The sequence below is a fragment of the Xyrauchen texanus genome, chromosome 11 (genome assembly GCF_025860055.1).
Source record: "Xyrauchen texanus isolate HMW12.3.18 chromosome 11, RBS_HiC_50CHRs, whole genome shotgun sequence".
NCBI lineage: Eukaryota > Metazoa > Chordata > Actinopteri > Cypriniformes > Catostomidae > Xyrauchen > Xyrauchen texanus.
This window is the reverse complement of record NC_068286.1, coordinates 9,574,940-9,595,371: the sequence shown is the minus strand read 5'-3', so window position 1 is coordinate 9,595,371 and position 20,432 is coordinate 9,574,940.

Genomic DNA, 20,432 nt, shown 5'->3' with positions numbered 1-20,432 from the left:
TTAGAATGGCACGAACACACAGAGTGATACACACACGGTTAAGCGTCCGTGTGCTGATGGTGTCAGACCATCAGTGCTCATGGAACGTCTCTCGTCCAATCAGATTCGAGGACCGGAACTAACTGTTGTATATTCAGCTATAAATTGTATGATTATTTTGACATCTACTGAAGTACAAAGGCATGTGCTTATGGAGAAATGATGTAATGTACAATCACTTTTCTGTCATGTTTGTGATATATAACTCCAAACAAAGGCCCTATGTCCAACCCGCTTCACATATAAGCAGTATAACTCTCATGAGAAAGCATTATTCACCCAGGCTGGGAATACAGTCTCATTTGTTCTAGGCAATGCAAATTACCTTATAATAATCCATAAAGTGCAATCAATGATTCCTGACAAATTTACCACAGTACACTTTAGATGAACCAAGTCCAAGTCTGATCTGAGACCAGTTTTTTCTAACCTTAAAGGGATAGTTAACCCCCAAATAATTTTTTTCTTCATTTACTCACCCTTATTTTTGTTTAAAACCCATATGACTTTTAGGAAGAATGTTAGCCTCAGTCACCATTCTCTTTCACCTCATCTTACCCAAACACCTCCCTGTGCTCCATATTCCTTTACTACAATATTTCTGATACCGTTTTAGGGGCGTTTGCAGCTCATCTTAATTGATAACATTTTAGTATTGACATAAGGTAACACATTCTACTCAAAATAAATAATATATGCGATACATAAAGATATACATTTACTCCTGACCAAACAGTTACACAGGTATATGTGATCACATGATCAACAAAAATAACCCTGCTGGGCATTAACTCATTTAAACTCATTCTCACCTTTGCCTCTCTGATTATGTAGGAAACATTATCCACTTAAATCAAGTTATCAATAATATTTACTTATTTGCCCCCCTTAACAATTCTAACTTTGAAAGGAACCATAACAAACCACGGACATTCTGTACAGAACACCACCACTTTGATCAAAATTAAATCATTGCTTACTCTCCAATGATCGGCTGATTGTGGAAAAGGCACTCCGCTCACACATGTTGGACACATTTTGGGAGCCCCATGTTCAAAACGTGCAAGCGCTTGTGCTACATTAATTGTCAGGGATTGGGGATATTCATACGGCTTTCATTAGTAGCACTTTGAATGATGAATCAGGATCCCTTTATGACAATTGACAAAACTAAATAAATTGTGCTCTTACAAATTCCTTCCCTAGGCAAGCCAAGTTTGCCGCTTGTTATATGGCTGTTGGTATTACGTAAAGACTGTTTTATTATTTGAATTATTATTATTATCATCATCATTTAATACCGAATACATTTTATTTTCCAAATTGCAATTTCCTGCAAAATTATTAGTAAAATATGTAAATATACCCACACATAGAGTGTCCACACTCTTTACTCTTACTAAACAGGTTATATTGATAAGAAGTAATTAAAAGGAAGAAATAAATGATTCCAAGGCGCCATTGCATATAGAAAACAGTTTTCAGTGCCCCTCGACACATGATAAAATGTTCTTTATTTGCTTTACCATTATGTACATCACATTAAAAGGAATAGTTCACCCATTCCATTTACTTTTCCATATAATGAAAGTAAAAATAAAGAAAATTCACCTTTTGTGTTCAACAGAATAAGGAAAAGCATACATGTTTGGAACAATATAAAGGGGAATACATTTCTTAGTGAACGATTTCACTACAACCTTTAAACAACTTCTGAAAACAGTATTGCTGATACATGTCAGATGAGATCTTGTGTTATATGTATATAGTCTAGATTGTGGGGAATAGTCCAAAAACAGTGCAAACCGTTTTCAATCCAACCTGGTCTCATGAAAAGGTGTAATAATAGTACGAGATTGTGAAATCGAACGAGTTTGTTTGCACAAAATCATATGACTGTTACTCCCATAGTGAAAAATAAATGAACCAATGCACAATGTTTTTACGATTTTTCCTAAGTTTACCCCTAACCTAAACCTAACCATAAAGTGTAACCCTTTACCCAAACCCTAAACATAATCATGATAAACCACTGGAGTGTTTTGGATTACCTTTATGTGCTTTTTGGAGCTAACATTTTGAGCTTTTGGTCACCAAGTTATTCAATTCACTTGAATTGTATGAACCTACAGAGCTTTCTAAAAATCTCCATTTGTGTTCTGCAGAAGAAAGTCATACACATCTGCGATGGCCTTAGGGTGAGTAAATGATGACATAATTTTCAGGTTTGGGTGAACTATTCCATTAAACAAATTTGGTTACTTATTTGATATTATTTAAGCAATACACTGCAAATGACAATTGTGAATAATCTATAATATGCTTCCCTCATCTCGTTTTCTGTCTTATGTGTTATAAAAAATAAGTTTTTTTTCCATGTCTTCTGAAACAAGCCATATGGTTTTGGGTGAGATCTGACCAAAATATAACTCTTTTTTTTTTTCTTTTAGATGAACACTTTTTTTTATTGATTCTTATACATAACATAGAACAAACACAATATATATGTGCAGAAGCATATAACCCTTTTTCAATATCAATCTTGGAATGGAATCATGATCATGCCTAGAGACAGCAATGGCAAGATGTAGAATGAAAAAGGAGTTACATTTTGAACTGTTCTTACCCAAAATAGATTGGATTGCTTCAGAAGACATGGATTAAACCACTGAAGTCATATAGATAACCTTTATGCTACCCTTATGTGCTTTTTGGAGCTTCAAAGGTTTGGTCACCATTCAGTTGCATTGCATAAACCTACAGGGCAGAGATATTCTTCTAAATATTTTAATTTGTGTTCTGCAGAAAGAAGAAAGAAAGAAGTCATGCACATCTGGGATGGAGTGAGGATGAGTAAACGATAAGAACATTGGGTGAAGTATTCCTTTAACAGACATATCCTCTCTTAAAATAAAGTGTTGGATAGGAGGGCTGGATAAAATTTGATGCCAGTATAGCATCGATTTTAAATTCTATTTGTTAACTGGCTGGTCATATGGAAATAAAAGTCATATATTTTCACACGAGCCAAGTCGTATGATATCAGATGATTTCGCCATCTAGTGCAAATTATTATGAGTTGCCATGAGACTACAGTTTGCTATAAACACTCTTATCATGCAGCTTTGCTTAAATTAATGTGCTTTATTTGCTTCTTTTAATGTTTCAATAGAATGGATACGGTAGCCTACACACCACTCTGAAACCTGAAATGACTAGAAGTACATTGTAATTAGAGCTTAATCTGCAAACTGTCCATGAAATACTATCCTCATTAAAACCAAGAGACAACTGAAGATGCAGCAGCACTCTGGATGACTTGATAAGAACTGCAGCAGATCCCCAGACAGCATTTGCTTGCTGGGGAGTCAGCCAAGGCCATTTATGCTGACTATTAAGAATCAAATCACAAAGTGAGAATGTTCCTTTTCTGCATTCAAAGTTGAGTTTGCTGAGGCTGTGTGTGTGCCTTTGTGAATGATGCATTAGGTTGTCATGAGAATGCTCCTCTCGCCTTTAATTCCAGATACATATAGTCTTACATAATACACTCAGAGAGATAAAAACACTTTGGTGAGGCTCCTGTTAATAGAACAATCCATTATACTGTTAGTCCTATGTCAAGATACCTCAATTTACCTTTTATAATTAGACCTCATAATTACATTAAACCTACTAATGCTCTCAGTCTAAGGTCTCGTTCTAATTAATTATTTTGAGGGTGAAAATGTCAGAACAAATAGGTATTTATTGTACCAGATTAAAAAAAGAAAAACATTATTTTGCCAGAGCACATTACATTGTATGATGTCATCAGATGATAGTATGGTTACATGTAAACTTTAAGGGGTATATAGACATTTCCTGACATGTGGATTAAAAAGTAATTGATCAGTTTATAAAATATGCATTTCTATTCACTGTATTACAGCCTGTACAGCTGAAAACGTCTCGCTTCAAAACTTTGGCACCCCATCTGTGTACATTTCACCACGAAAATGGTGCTCATGTGTACCTTACAACAGTTACACCTTTGGTCACCGGGGGCAGTGTTTCACATTTCAGTTAGCACAGATCGATTTTACTTAAAGAAAAGTCAACCTACGGTTTCCAATTTCACTGTGAGATCAGTCTGTACAGAATGCCCCGTAGAAACGGAATGAAGAGTGGCATTGCAAAGTTTTCCGTTTACTGTATAGAAATAGTTAAATTAAGAAATTGCTTTGGTGTGCAGTTGGAAAGTTGCAAATTGTTCCAATATGTGGATTTAAAGCTGTGCATTTTTGAAACAGTGCTGTCATATTCTGAAGTCAGAGTGCATTTCACACTTTCGAATAATCATTTTAGTCATGTTGCCTCCAGCAGAGTATCTCCTTCTTGCTGTTTGGTGTAAAAAAAAAAGGAAACTGCAGGCCAGAGCCAAATTTAGCGTGATTATATTGATCAAGTACAGACATTGCTGCTAGCGTCATGGTGCTGGGCAAGCTGGCGTGTATTGAATAGACACTCCTTGTCTCCCAACGGTCTGTGTCTGTGTGTGATCGTTAGGGAGAATGAAGGGAATGCACAGAATCACAGAATCCTGGGCCCTATGCAAGGACAATGTGTGGGGGCCCCTTTCCCATCATCCCATTTATCACACTTTTTTTTCTTCCAAATAATAGTGTACAACTATACACATAGCACTCACTGGTAGATTAATCACTGGAAAATTACTGATGTAATATAATATTATAAAATATACATACAGCTTCTTCAGGACTTCTGTTTGCCAGTTTGAGGACAATTGAATCCCTCTGCTGATTTGTCAACCTATGCGATTCTGGCCATAATGCCAGATCATCAGTTACATACTCTACTCGCACTAATGTCAATTTTTTCTCCCTCCACCACGGTCATCACAATGTCCTTCTCACTGTCCTCTGAGGACTAATTTTCCATCACCTTTGCAGGTCCTACTTCTACCTCCTGTCCTTACTACCTCTTCTTCCTTTGGTGTTGGTACAGAGCCCTCTCTACAAGTATGATGAACACAGGATTGATTTTACCCTGAGCATTAAATGACATGTCTGATATGTATGCTAACATCAGGGTGCATAGTATACTGAATAATATAAGTGGTAGTAGTAATGGCACTTGTGCTAATACTTTAGTCTTTCAAGATTGTGATAGTGTTTGTTATTATAACCTGCGAATGCATATGCAATTCATGCTGTGTACTTGGCATTCATAAAGATGGCTAATTTATATTTTTACCATCCAGGCAAAATGTCCTTTCTGTTGAAAATGTTACAAGTGTGTAGGATGATTAAACAATCTATAGGTGCCAAACTACACTCTGGGCTTACCTTAACTCACATCCTCAGCAACATTAATAGGAGCAGTAGGATCTTGTAATGGGCCTGCTGGTTCACCCTGTGACTGTTTTTGGAACCGAGTGTTTAATGTGTTTAATCATTTTTCATTTGTATAATTTCTTCCAATTTATTATCCTCCCATTTTAATGTTATGACCAATTTTGCTGAAATGAATATTTTAATGCATGATCCACGCAATCAGTCTGTATCTACAAACATCATTTACATATGCTTTCCATATTTGCTAACATTATATCTCTGAAGATTTGTCTCAAGCTTGCATTCTTTACATGTTACTTCGGTGTTTAGAGTGAGATAAGAACGTTTATCACCGGCTTGGAAACAAGTTGTTTCTCACTACAATGGAGCATCTATTTACACAGCATACAGGCATATTAGGTCACCTCAAACAATTTTGTTCTCACCTGCTCTATATGTTGTTTCCCCTCACTTTGTTTCTTTTTCTTCTCCTCCCTCTCTATTCTTTTCTGGTATCCCATTTTTGTTTGGACATTGTACGCATCTCTACTCAAAAAATCACCACACTCAGATGACTACTTCTCTCCTCAGCCAATTGGCATTTGGCATCCTAGACAACCAATCAAATGCAAATTGCACATATATTCTGCTCATGTTAAGTATGTACACAGATGTGTGCCTGAGCTTGTCAAACAGGTGAGGAACAAACAGACAAGTAGCACAGATGCGGTATACGCGCAGTTTCACAATTGTGTGATAATAATAGTAATAATAATTTCAGGATCTTCGAGGGCCTCTCACATGCCAGAGCCCTATGTACCCTATGTCACCCTTTACCCCCCACTAACAACGCCCCAGGAAGAATGAGAGGGTGTGTGCGCACTGTTGTTTTTACTGCTATCATCTGCTGTTGAACAGCAGCTGCGGAGAAGACGAGGTTTCCACGACAACCAGTGATCATTGTCGCATAGCACTCAAATCACACATGTCCACTCGGACAGATAAAGAATAACACTGTGAATGTACACACACACACATTTAACAACATTAAACCTTTTTACCCTTAAATATGTGCATTTAAAATCAATGTTGATATATATATACAAACGTTTGTAATGATAATACATATAATTTGTGTTGGTAAGTGATTATATATGGATTATACAGATAGATATGGTACTGTACAATGGCACATGCACAAAAAGTCTTAACATAATGCTATATCCATCCAAAAACCATGGTAATACCATGATAACTATACACTGATGTGAAGTAAATTTACTAGTGTGATGATTTGCAGTGCTCTATTCCCCAAACTGAAGAGAAGGAAGGATGAATCACTCTCTTACTTTCAGTGAGTCACTGCAGTAACTAAATATGGAAGCAGCTGCAATGGGAAGCCAAGGAGGGTATATAGACAAACACACAATCGTACACAAACACACACTTATAAAGTCTTTAAACAAAAAAGTCCATCCAAACACAGATCAGTTGTACAGCCATAAGCCATGTGCAAAATTCTTTAAAGAAGAATTAGATGCTGTCGTTAATAGGCATGAGAAAGAATTGGTATCAGATGGTAATACCATGGTGCTTTGATCCTTGACATGCTCATCCACAATGGTATTTCATAAGGTATTTCAAAGAATACCATTGATATTACTGTTGATGAAGTGTCTGTTGATGAAGTTGATCCTCAATGTCTTTCTGCTTGTCTATTAGTGCGTCTCGAAGAATGTCGTTAGACTATTTATTAATTTCACAAAAATGTCCTCTTATATCAGAGAGTGTCCTGGGTGGAGGACTCTCTCTTTAATAAAAGAGACCCATGAGCTCACATTAAAAGGTGATGAGAGTCAGGTGGTAATAGGATCTGTCATTCAGGTTTAATAACACATACAGAGCGAGTAAGATTATATCTAAAAGGAGCCTTATACTGTTGCTTGTCTAAGATTCAAAAGCATGATACAATGGAAAAGGAAGATTCATATGGCTCAAGAAACACTGTACATGTATATGATAGACAGTTGGATGAATGGATAGGCCTTTCACTGCTAGCATGCAGCTAAAAATGCCACTTTTCTATGGATTATTTGCTTATTCTTGTCTATTAGCCATCATCTCAGGCCCAGGGACATTGCTGTTCTGATCGTAACAGGCTGTTTATTATTCATTATATTAGTGTTAATATGCTCCAGATGTTTAATATTTTCATTTATTTTGTTGAGTCAAATTTGATATTTCATCAATGTTTGCAGGCTTTTTTTTTTTAATCATCCTCCAGAGCTGGACCAGATAAACCGTGACATTGTTGCGGTCAGTTGATGAGGATGTTTGGACATTGGCGGGGCTGATTTTTACAAAGAGGCTGATTTTGGCACCTGATTTTGATTGCGACCAATTCTTTTTGGTAACATGATGGCGCAATGCAAGATTTTCACTTTGAACCTAGCAGCAGCAGGTCACTATTTACTAATATAGTAATCTTATCCTGTAGGTAACCACATGGATGTTATATTAGTTTATTAGGCAGCACATATTTTTGGTTTTCGGTCAAGGGTGTTTGGCTAGAACACAGGGCTGGGGGTGAGATGAGTAGTGAAAGATAGCCTACTGCCAGGGTTGCCAGGTCTGTGTGATATACTGTAGACAGAGCAATGAATGACCCATCAAAACAAGCCTAAATATGCCACAGATTTTAGAGTCTCATTGATAAATTATTACATGGAATAACAACACGTTGCTTACTAAATTTCACGTACCCTGACATCAACCCCATTTAGCAGAATTACTGACAAGCACCATCCCTCATCAGACATTTTTGCATCAATTTGAGCTTGAACACATTTCCCTTAAGCGCTACTGATTGTATGAGCAACCTCAAAGACATGGGTTCTGGTCAAATGGAAACCAGGAAGTAACCAAGTTCACATAAACAATTGTGAGTGTGATTCCAAGGTTGCATTTTCCCTCTCAAATTAAATTTCTACTCCACTGATGGTTAGGGTTAGGATTGGGGTTAGGGTTACCGGGGTAGAGTCGCTCTTATCACCAATCTGTGAAACTGGAGCTCACGCATGCCCATTCATTCAATAACACTTCTAAATTCCACCAGTGGGGGGCAGTGAATCGATTTCAATGAGCACAGTCCAAATTCAGCAGCAAAACATTTAGCCTACTGTTGCCAAATTCACAAAGTGATCAGTCTGCCAATGGACTCTTTTCACATTTCCAGGTTTGGAACACAGAAATAATCTATAGGGAGGTAAACTTATATAGCGGTAAATGGCCACAGCCATTTCCAATTTTTCTTTCCCATTTTCTCCAACAGCAAAAGAAAAAAAAATCGACAATTCAATTTCAACAACTTTCTAAACAAGGAAAACATTAGAGTGATATTAACGCAGAAAAAGGGTCCATTATCCCCTTTCAGATTGCCTTTCATTTGTTGGTCTAAGTAAGAATCTGTATTGAAATGTTGCAAAGTTTATAAACCAACCATATTCACAGCATAGAAAAACAGAGGACAAAGTCAATGTCATCACTGAATAATGTGTTGTATTATTTACCAAGTAACAAAATGCAATACACCGTTCAACTGAGGAAGGACTTAGAGGTCTGCTTGCATAATATTAATACATATAGTAGTGTGCTACTTTTAATTAGTATGACCTATTACCTGTAGTTTTCCTATTTTCTGTTTAGATACTGTAAATTCACTGTATTGTAATTGTAAGTTAATTTATGGCCGCTCTTTTGTCATTAAAATATTATCTATTTGACCAGTTTTGACCTAAGAAGACTGGCTGTTGGTTGATCAAAAATCTTTACATTCAATTCTAATCAGTACGATAAGTCAAACACTCAAACCATTAAACAAAAAAATCAATCTGTGGCAACTGAAGCACAATTCCGTAGTAAAAAATAAGGACTTGGCAACCTTGTCTGCTGCATAACTGAAGCATAGCTATAAATCAGGGGTCAGTAAATCACATTGGTTAACAAGACAACTTAAAAAGGACACTTCGTGTCAAAAAGGTTGCCGACCCCTGCTGTAAATGGTTTACTCTAAAATAGAATGTTAAACATTGAATAAACATAAACAAAACATTTGTAACCATGGCCACAAACATTTTAATGCATGGCTGTAATGCATATCATTATCATTGTGAAATAGCAGCCAAACCGTATGCTGCTTTAAACAAAGAAAGAAAGTCTGTTTCTGTTTAAAACTCTCTTAAGACACACAAATTTGAGCGTATGATATATCATGCCATGATTTGGTGCTAAAGCATGTCCAATGAGATGAAGCCACAAGTATTAACTCTAATACTCTCTGTGGTTTCAGGATTACATTTGGGCCAATCAGTCACTGAACTCTGGCTGCAAAACACAGTGGAAGACGTTAAACAGTCAAACTTACACACCATAACAGATTTGATCACAAACCTGAGAGTCCCTCAAGGCCATGTGGATACAAGAAAACTGTTACATATTTAAGAATCTTGTCAGCCCCTGACAGTCATATTACACATATGCTAAATGCTGCTCTAATAAGTCTGCACTGATTGAGTTGGTCACAGTTCTAGCCTGGGTGACCTAACATTACAAGCTGTTTAAGGTGAAGGTTCTTGCTCTCACAGTTGGTGAAAGGACACAGAGGAGGTTTTAAGTCAGAACATTAATATTCTGAATTAAAAACAGGCCATGTAGAGTTCTAAGGACAGCGATGTTCTGAAATTGAGACAACACTAAATTTTTGGACATTCTAGTATAGGCCTACCACAAAACACTTGCTGTTACAAACTGAAAGAACAATTTCACATATAACAAGAGAATATGTACTTTTTTTACAGAAAACAATTATTAAAATTATAGTTAAAAACAAGCCCCCCCCCCCCCATAAAGGCTTTCAAAAATACTTAGAAATTCTTAGAAATTAATTAACAAAGGTTATTTACTCTATATGTAAATCAGCATCAACTCATTATGGGGGCTACATTTTCAAGTTCAGGAGCATTTTTCTCACTATCAGTGTCATTTTTACCCCAACCCTCCGTTCATTTCTGACCCATGTCTTGGCTAATATGGGACAGTTGGCGACCCTAATTTTCACTGAAAAAATTCTAGGCTGTTTTCCACAAAACCTATCAAATGCCTTGGAAAAGAAAACTTCAAATATGATGTACGAGTCTGATGGACTACTTGTATGATACTTTTTAGTGTTTTTTAGCTTAAAAGTGAGTCAAAACTATATTGAAAAGACAGAACAGGATATGCATTCGATTTTCTCCTTTTGCATTCTGCATAAGAATGAATGTCATATGGGTTTGCAATGACATTAGTGTCAGTAAAGTATTACAGAATTTCAGTTTTTAGGTGATATTAATTCTAAAATGTCAAAAGGTATCTCAAATTTAGGGTTAGGGTGTAGTATTTATAATTAGTTACATTTAAGAACAACAGATGCCAATGGGAGTTTCTCATGCGTATAGGAGAACAAGTCTCTGTGTGTTGACAAACACACATATTTCTATGTGACAAGTGTCAGGTATCATCTTTGTGTTAATTTCCGATTTGAGAACATTCCTCAGTTCAGTTCTCATCAAATTAAGACCTAAGGTGACATTCTCATTACATTAAACAGCAGGACACATGTCAACCAAAGACATGACATACACCAGCATACTTAATTATCAAGGCATAAATCCCTCTTGCTGAGGGGAATATGGGATCTAATCACTTTTCCACTGCAGCTGAGAACCTGGGAGACACTTTGGAGTGCTGCGGGAACTGATCCAGGAAAGGTAGGTGGGTGATAAGCCTTTGGGTGACAGCGAGAGTTGCCTCTAGGGTGGCTTGTGGATCAGATTGCACACTGTGCTGTTAATTGCAGGCGATGAAGGACAAGACTGATCCTGAAGGATGAAGCGTTGACCTCTAGCTGAACTCCTCTGCAGGAGGACTTTGGTGGCTCATCCACATGGGCAGGAGGAGCAGAGCCCCACCTAAATATTCATACACTTGAAAACATGTCCATACTATAAACTGCCAATAATGTTATATTTTACCTCGTGAATTGATTCAAAATGCTGCCATTTGTACAGTAGAAGTCATATTGTTGCTGAAACCTCTGTTACACTGTGTTTGAAATAGTCAAACGTGCATGTGGGGCAGATAAACTGCTGCCTTCCTGAACTCCACAGCGCCCCTCATTTTCCCAATGGAAATCTGTGGTCAAATATGGTACTGCATCGAGCCCTCATTCAGATGCATTGGGGCAGAAATAAATCTACCAACAAACATAGAGCTAAACCAAAGTTAACTTTAGTATTAGTGCATGCCAGCAGTGTGACAGATTGTGAACAATGCGAGCACTATTGATGGACGTGTGCAACAGCGTGATGATTATATTGTAAATTCAAGAAGAACGGGCCATCAAACAACTTAGTCCTGACAAGCCAGACATCTAAATAGTTTGGAAATCAAAATACAAGTGTAGGTGATAAGTCATTGAATGTATTGTATGACATTCAAGCCTTCCCCAGCCTTGCAGACACTCCACCACTCCACCAACGGTGGGGACATATCTGTTTGCATTTTGCTTTCCAATTTGCTGGAAAGGAGCACTAGTGGCTCAACAGCGGAGTGAGTAGAGCATGCATCTTTGTGCTGAGAGAACATAGCTGCCTATTGTTACTCAATGCCTCTGATAAGACCTGCAACGAGTACTCATTATAACATACTCCAGCGCTGGATTGCCACTTTTAATAACGCATGATCAAAATGGAAACTCCTGCACAATAACTGAAGAAGTTACATCTGCATTAGACATTTACCTAACAAAAGCCATTTCAAAAAGTGATGGGGACAAAATTGTCAGAGTGGTACGGACATGTCCCAACCGTCCCACCTGTAAATTACACATATGGATCTGCCCCACCTATATCTGTGGCCTCTACTAACTTTAAGCACAGTGGGGAAAAGATGTGTTTTATTTGATCAGCCAAATGTGGATTGTAAAATAGTTCCCCGTCTGTCGCTTACTTGACTTTGTGTTGAAGAAGCGATACTAGGGGTCTCTCTTGAGAGCCTTTTGCATCTCTGATCAATGAGAAAAGGCCAATGAGAAATTGGCAGACAGAATCTGCATGTCCTGCCCCCGGACATACGGGTATAAAAGGGAAGGAAATGCATCTGTTTCATTCAGAAATTTTCTTCGGAGCCGACTGGTTGTGTATGCAGCGAGCTGCGAGTCACACACTGTTCCTCCCATCACTGAGCGATTGCTGTTGGATGTATGGCGCATATCAACTGCTTTCTACTTCTCTGCACGGCAGTGCAGCTTTGCCCATGTGTGCTTTGACAGCGCAATAAAAGAGTTTATTTCCCTAAAATAGTTATTTTCTCTAAAAGAGCAAATACACAGCTGGCGTTGAACGTCCTTTTCAGGACACGTCTTTATAAAGATGCCCTTCCGCCCCGGTGTAGTTCCTGGATGCGGTAGAGTGCTCCCCGCTCCTGACAGCCACAGGCACTGTCTCGTGTGTCTGGGCAGCGATCACACCGAGGCAGCGTTTGTGGATGGCTCATGTTCTCACTGCAAGAACATGACCATGGCAACGTTGCGGTCGCAGCTTTCCTTCCTCAGAAGGAACGCCACTCCAGGCACCCCCGTGTCGCTCCTTCCCACGGGATTGAGGATGACCCGGCTGGCGATGGAGAAGATTTGGGGATGGCAGCGGGCTTGGTTTCGCCGGGTACGTCCCCGCGAACCACCCGCCCCCCGACCCGCTTGTTGACTTCCGTCCGGGCTTGAGGTAACAGCAGCTCGCCTCATGGCCAGCCTGCCTTTCCTCTTGAACCTGGATGAGCTCGCAGCTGCATCAGACCCCTAGTGTCTCTTCTTCGAAACAACGTCGAAATGAGCGACAGACGGGGAACGTCTAGGTTATGGATGTAACCTCAGGGAACGAGACGTTGTATCCTCCCGACCATGTCGCTGAACCGAGCCACTGTTACAGATGCAAAAGGCTCTCAAGAGAGACCCCTAGTGCCGCTTCTTCGACACAACGTCTCGTTCCCTCTATCAGGGAACGGAGGTCACATCCGTAACCTAGACTTTTTCTGTGCATCTGAGCATAGTTAGGTCAAACCCATCTATCACAAGACAGATCATAGTCTAAGGCACCGTTTACATGTTACGCAGAAACATAAAAAAATGTATAAATAAAAAGTAAGGGGTGAGAGGGATCATTGTTTCTATTGCTCATTTTTTAAGCTTTATTTTTTTGTCTGCTTTCAGCACGTGAGGGCAGTGTGTAAGAGGTCATAATTTGTTGAGCAGAGTGGTCAGAAACAGACCCTGAAAGTAAAAGTCTCTCTCTCTCTCTCCCTCTCGTCACTCTGACAGATGGCAAGCGGGATAAAAACTCCCCGAATAAAAGTGTAATCCTGTCCTCACATGGACTGAGGCTCACTCTTCAGATTATCCTATCAGAAAGAATGGGAGAGAGATGGATAATGTAGTTTTTTCCTGTGCCTGTTCAAGAGGAAGGATTGAGAGTGAAGGAAGATTTTAGAGGTTTAAAATAAATAATTAAGTTGCCATGATACTGTGTATATATACACATATATGTATCTGAATAATTATAATGTGCCAGTTAATATTAGTATACACATGCATGGGTCTTATATAACTTAAACCATCCAACCTTTTGTCATCTTATTTTCTGTAACACTTTGAATGAATTGGTGGCGTTTGCTAAGGCATTGTTGCTGATACTGCCCTAACCCCAGGAATTGCATTTTGGTGCATAACTTGTCCAGCACAGTTTGTGCGATGAACATAAATGATACCTCAAATGGTGCAGCTTGATAAGGAGGAGTTTACTATTACTTTTCTAATCGATCAGACTTGTGTGTTTTCCTGGCATACAATAACATTTATGTAAAACCCCATAGACTTGCATTGAAGAAGGTACATGTGGCAAATCTAGGGACCAGAATGAACTTTTTTTTTTCTTTTGGCACGAGCCAGTAATCAATCCCCTAGCAACCTCCCAGAGCATCCTAGCAACCACATGGCAACTCCCCTAAAAAGGCATTTAGAGCACCATAGCAACCGCAGAGTTTTATACACCTTATACACCTATTTAGTATCTGAATACTTTGATGATATTAGCAATATTGATTCTTGTGCAGTCAGTGGCAATAAAGCTTTGTTGACTCTGACTCAGACTGTACTCACAGGCTACATTCACATAGTCAGTGCTTGGGATTGACATCCGTATTTACTCACAGGGGTCTTGAAATGTCCTGTTCATACAACAGCTTACAATAGCAGTTCGAATAATGTCTGTATGAATGAACAACCGAAGTCACAACCGTATTCTAACAGCTGTAACCATAGTGACAGTGACTAAAGTAAATATCGAAGTAAATATCGAAAATGGCGACATTCATAACATGCATGTATAATCCCAATTGACACTGTGTTATTTTATAAATAAGTCTAATCGAGTTCATCGTTCATCCATCAGTTAATAATTAACCAACAGCGGTTTTGAATGCTTTTTAACCATGTGCAGAGTGCAGCTTTTGTGTCACAAGGCTCGTGCTCATTAGCAGCTGGTGGAAAACAATGGCTGAATCATCGGATGGCACGCAGCTCATTTCTCCATCTCCGTGAGTTAAAGAAACCCCACATGAAACAAAGGAGACACGCTCATGTACAGTGCAGTGTAACTAACAACTAGTTGTCCAGTACGGTTCCATTCACACTGCAAAGGTTTGCCAAGAATGCGGTTGTGAGACTTGAAAATTTGCGGGTGTCAGTTCGGTTATAGAATGCGTTTGTCACTCTTGTAAGCACTCAAAACAAGACTGACAAATTAATTCTGCTGCTGTTTCAATGTGGCTGTGTATAGATGATAATGTCACAGCGAAGAAAAGGAATACATACATCACTGACTAATGGGAGTTCAGAATTGGTTGTATAATGCCATATGCTCGTTCATAGACACTTACCACAAAACATCATGTAAAATGCCTTTGGGGTTTTATCTAAAATATTAAAATATCACAATACCGATTACATTAGCCAGCGCTCTGATCGTGTAATACTGAAATGCCTGTGTTATTATCGGCTTGTGCATCTGCAGCATCCAGTACTGAGGGATATGTTGACAAAGCATCTATAGGTCACAGCACACAAACACACAAGTACACATGCCGAGGCCCACACAGTGTAATCTAGGCCTGAGTTCTGGGATGTGGAGGTGGATAAAAAGAGAGATAAGGAAGAGAGAGAGAGAGAGAGAGAGAGAGAGAGAGAGAGAAATGGTACCTAGATAAGGTCACACAAATGGCAGTTATATTACCGGTTATAAATATTGAGCACCTGGTTCACACTGAAAACAAAAATGCTCTGTGACACTGCAAATTCACAGCCAATCGGAACATACTTGGTACTTACTGTAATATACAGTTATGTGGAAAGAAATCAACCTGGTCTCATAGAATCACTTTACTATACCTACATTTTTGCTAAATGATTTTGCAGGCTACGTTGCTCATTGTACGTATCACGACCCTTACAAAAAAAATCTAAAGTTCTGACAAACTTGCTACACATTTGCTGCAAACTAGCCGCAAATTTCCAGCTCTTTATTTTCACATGCAAAAATAAAGTTTGAGATTCACAACAGATGTTTGCAGATCTTCACTGGTAGTGGTAAACCTGCAGAAAACCTTTGGCGACACCTCAGGAGTTTGCGCAAAGCTAATTTACAACTGAAAATAATGAGTTGCGAATTTGCGGCAAGTTTGCCAGAACTCTATTTTTTTTAAATGGGACTGTTTCCTGGTAAAACAATCACTAAAGGCACTAAAACAACAATCAATTTGATTCCTTCAATCATTCCTTTCAATCACTTGATGGTTTATCATGACATGTATCGAACACAGTGTAACTCTAAAGCTGCTAACATTTTTATATATTGTGCACAGTTAGCTTCAGTGTTGGTTTGGGAATGCGTGCATTGCATTTTCATTGCAGGGAATGTCAGTGTGCGAGAAAAATACAAAAAATCACATGTTTCTGAGTAGATTTGGAATCCACTGGTGACATGATGTGGGAAACCCCAAAAGGGAGTCTCTTTAGGGGCTAAACAGAACGGCTGACTGATCATGCATGGATTTTAAAGCTCTGAAATTCATTAAAACATGGACAAATCCCCCAACTATAAATACAGAGAATCCCTTTTAGCTTCAAACAGAAACTTGGCAAGAAACCCCCAACATCATGCAAGTTCCAAGTCTGGTCCTACTTAACAATGAAAATACACATTCAGTACAGTGAGGCTTTAATGTATATACCATGCATTGTGAATTACTAAAGCAAAAGCATGGCAATTGTGCACCTTTTGTGAGCTTATAATGCAAACGTTATAGCAGTATAATGAGTGTTTATCCTATGTGATTATCGGTGATTAAGGCTTTGTTCAGAATAGCGTGCTACCATACTGCTGTGCAAAGGCAAACACAGTAACTACACATTTTGTCAACATTTAATTAAAACTGAAATCAGATCCCATAGACCATGATCTGTCCAGTGGCAGATGGATTTCGCTCAACTATCCTCAGATTCAGAGTGCAAAAATACATAATGCGTACATTCACATGCTATTTTTGTAAAATAGAAGGCTGTACTCAGTGTATACTGAGCAGTATGCAGTTAACTGTTTGGCATTCCATTCCAAACCTATATCTTACTGTTCCCGCAAAGTCTTGCTCACTTTGTGAGCATAGAAAATCCTCTTCTACAATAATATCCTCATAAGCATCACATTTTTTTTCAGATTAATCTTACTTATGTACTGCAGTTTCGTTATGACAAATGACCTCTGCGTTCAGTTGGCAAACATTCCTCCATAAAGGGCTCTTCTGTACAAACAGACAAAGCTATTTTTTTGACTCTGAAAGAGCTTCTTTCAGCCAGGGGGTCAGCTCATTACTGTTTTTAAGGGCTCTTTAATCATATTGTCAGGTTCCTCAGTTGAGGTTTTTCTCTGGTTCGGTTTCAGTACCTCTTCTTCCAATGCACCAATGTCTAGTACATAGAGCTATTGTGCATCTTAGCATGTTATATTCAGCTGACCAGTCCTTTTTGAATTTGAATTTAAAAAAAGGTCTATTCTTATGCTCCTCTGCATATGCTCGTGTTGAATAAAGAAATACGGTTTAGTTTAGTGACTTGTCTGACGTTGATTCTGCAATAAAGTTTTTAGCCTTAACAATTGTGGTACTGTTCATGTTAACAGCCAGAGGCAAACAAGCAACTGACGCTAGAGGCCATAGCCTTTAGCCTCCTCGTTAGCATGCCAGTCTCCAATGCTGGCTGATGCCTATTCGAAACCCGCTGTGAGTGGGTCGAGCAGGACCAGATACAGTGGTGCTGTGACCAGGATGGGAGGGATTTTTAGGGGGTTGAGTGTAACAGGAGACAGCTGGTACATTGTAGCTCTGCAGTATGTGTAAACCTCACTCCCGTAGCCTCAAGAGGCGCATTAGCGACTGATGCTAGAGGCTGTAGCCTTAAGACTTTTTCGTTAGCGCGGCCACCTCCAATGCTGTCTGATGCCGGTTCGAATTCCGCTCAGAGCATGTCAAGCAGCACCGGTTACATAAGCATTTGGTTGTTCATATTTAATGTGTGTTCTTGCATTACAGTGGTGGTGACAAACATCAGTACGAAAGTAGAGTTGCCTTTAAATTCCTGTGTCATTAAACTGGATGTGTTATTTTTCCAACCTTGTCTAATAGAATAACATTACTATACATAGAGTACACTTTTGAAAAATGTCTTTATGTGCCTAATTGTACATATTCCTGCAGTTTCCTTGTGATGGATTTAACATGAAGTAAAATGGCAGATTATCAGTTCCATAACCACTTATTTTTCAAGTAAGTGTTCCACACATAATACAATCTTATGACATAAAACACATTTGCAATTTACATTAATGCCAAAAAGAGCGCCTCTTGTGGCAAATTTAGAATGCAACATGTACTTGAATCATGCTAGGCATTATGCTGCACTATATTAGAATTGCGTTCTGACACATTTCAGAACGCAACAATACTTGAAATCAAGCTTGTGTTCACTTGAAGCGTCTTTGGTGATGTATTTGTATAGAATAAGTTTCAAGCCTTAAGCTGCACAGTGACATTTACATTTTTGGTTCAGCTTGGGTCAAGAAAGCACTGTTATCTCTGTCTATCCCTCTTTCTATTTCCCTGTTTTTGTTTATCTACCTTTAATCTAGTTTTATAGTCTCTGTGCTTGCACTATGCCTGTCTGTTTGCTCACAGCACTCACATAAATAATATAGAACATTTAATGACTCAGTTCTGTTCAGAGATAATTTACTTTTTCAACAAACAACCATGCAAAAATCCATCATCTATCTTCTAAATCTTGCTCAAATACATTTGCTCAGAACAGTATTAAATTAGAAGGCTCTTCTAGTGTAAAGGGAACTGGCATACACATGGTCAGTAAACAAGACTGTCACAGTTTAATATATAAAGCAGATGGCTCATGCTAATTGTGTTTCTCATAGAATATAATTTAGTTGCATTCTACAGCAATTTCACCAAACCACATTAAAAACCATTCCTTCTTGAATCACAACATATACACACCTCATGACAATGAGGCACAAAGTAAAACTGGGAAGGTGTTTTCCCAAGATTAACAGGAAACTCTGACAACAAAACAACCTCTGCCTCTTTGTAAAGTACCTAAGTGAAACTGATATTGTTTTTCTCTTGACTCCATAAAGTCATTATAGTGTATAAACACACTTTTAGATCATGAATGTTGACCCAATGAAAGTAAATATATGACTATTGTCTCCATTAACAACAGAAGTTTTCAATTTTACTATGGGACAGATGGAACATCGTGTACATCTGTAACCGACACGGACATAAAACCAGATTAGGTCTTAAAGATGATGTTAAAATACTTTCTTCTAGCCAAGCTTAATTCGTTATCTTAATATGATATCAAAATGTTCCTCTGTTTGTTTGAGTATATCGACCAGCTTGACACAGCAACGTGTCCTCAACCAATGGCATGAGTTTGGGGCGGGACTATCTGTTTGTCCGTCCAATGGCATGGGGGGTAGTGTTTGTGTAACCTTTCTCTTTAAGCATTTATATATTAATTTGCTACAAAGTGCCTCAAACAAACTATTATTTTTCAAAAATCTGATTCAACTTACCTGATAAACCTAATTATATCTCATTTTATTAAAGAGATAGTTCACCCAAAATACAAATGATCTCATGATTTATTCACCCTCATGCCATACCAGATGTGTATGACTTTCTCTCATCTGCTGAACACAAACATATATTTTTAGAAGGATATCTCAGCTCTGTAGGTCCATAGAATGCTCCATACAAATTGTAGCTTCAAAAATCACATTAAGGAAACATAAAAGTAATCCATATGACTCCAGTGTTTAAATCCATATCTTCAGAAGCGATATAATAGGTGTTTGTGAGAACAATAATTAAGTCCTTTTTAACTCCAAATCTCCACTTTAACTTTCACTTTCAGATTGTAATAAGGTAAGAATGGAATAGGAGGAGGCTGGAACCGGACGAACCATCAAAATAATGTTTGATGAGAAATGAAAACATAAAGACAAAACAAACTCAAACGCACACACTGCAGCTGCATGTGGCTCTCTCTCCCGAACTGCCACATCCCACTGCATTTATCCCTCTCTTTGGCTGATTAGCACAATTGGGGTCGGGAATGCATAGTCACGGCCCGGCCCCGCCCTCCTCCTCATCACACAGATTTGTAATCCTGAACATGAGTGTCAGAATTTAGTCACAACAAAATATATGACAGAACAAATTGACAGGACCGTGACAATCCCGCATCTGACAACCTGCATAATGGATAATAGAGGGAAATTCTGCTTGCTAAACTCAAACTTGTGTCTTCTGTGCTCAAATGCTTAATTAGTGTTATTA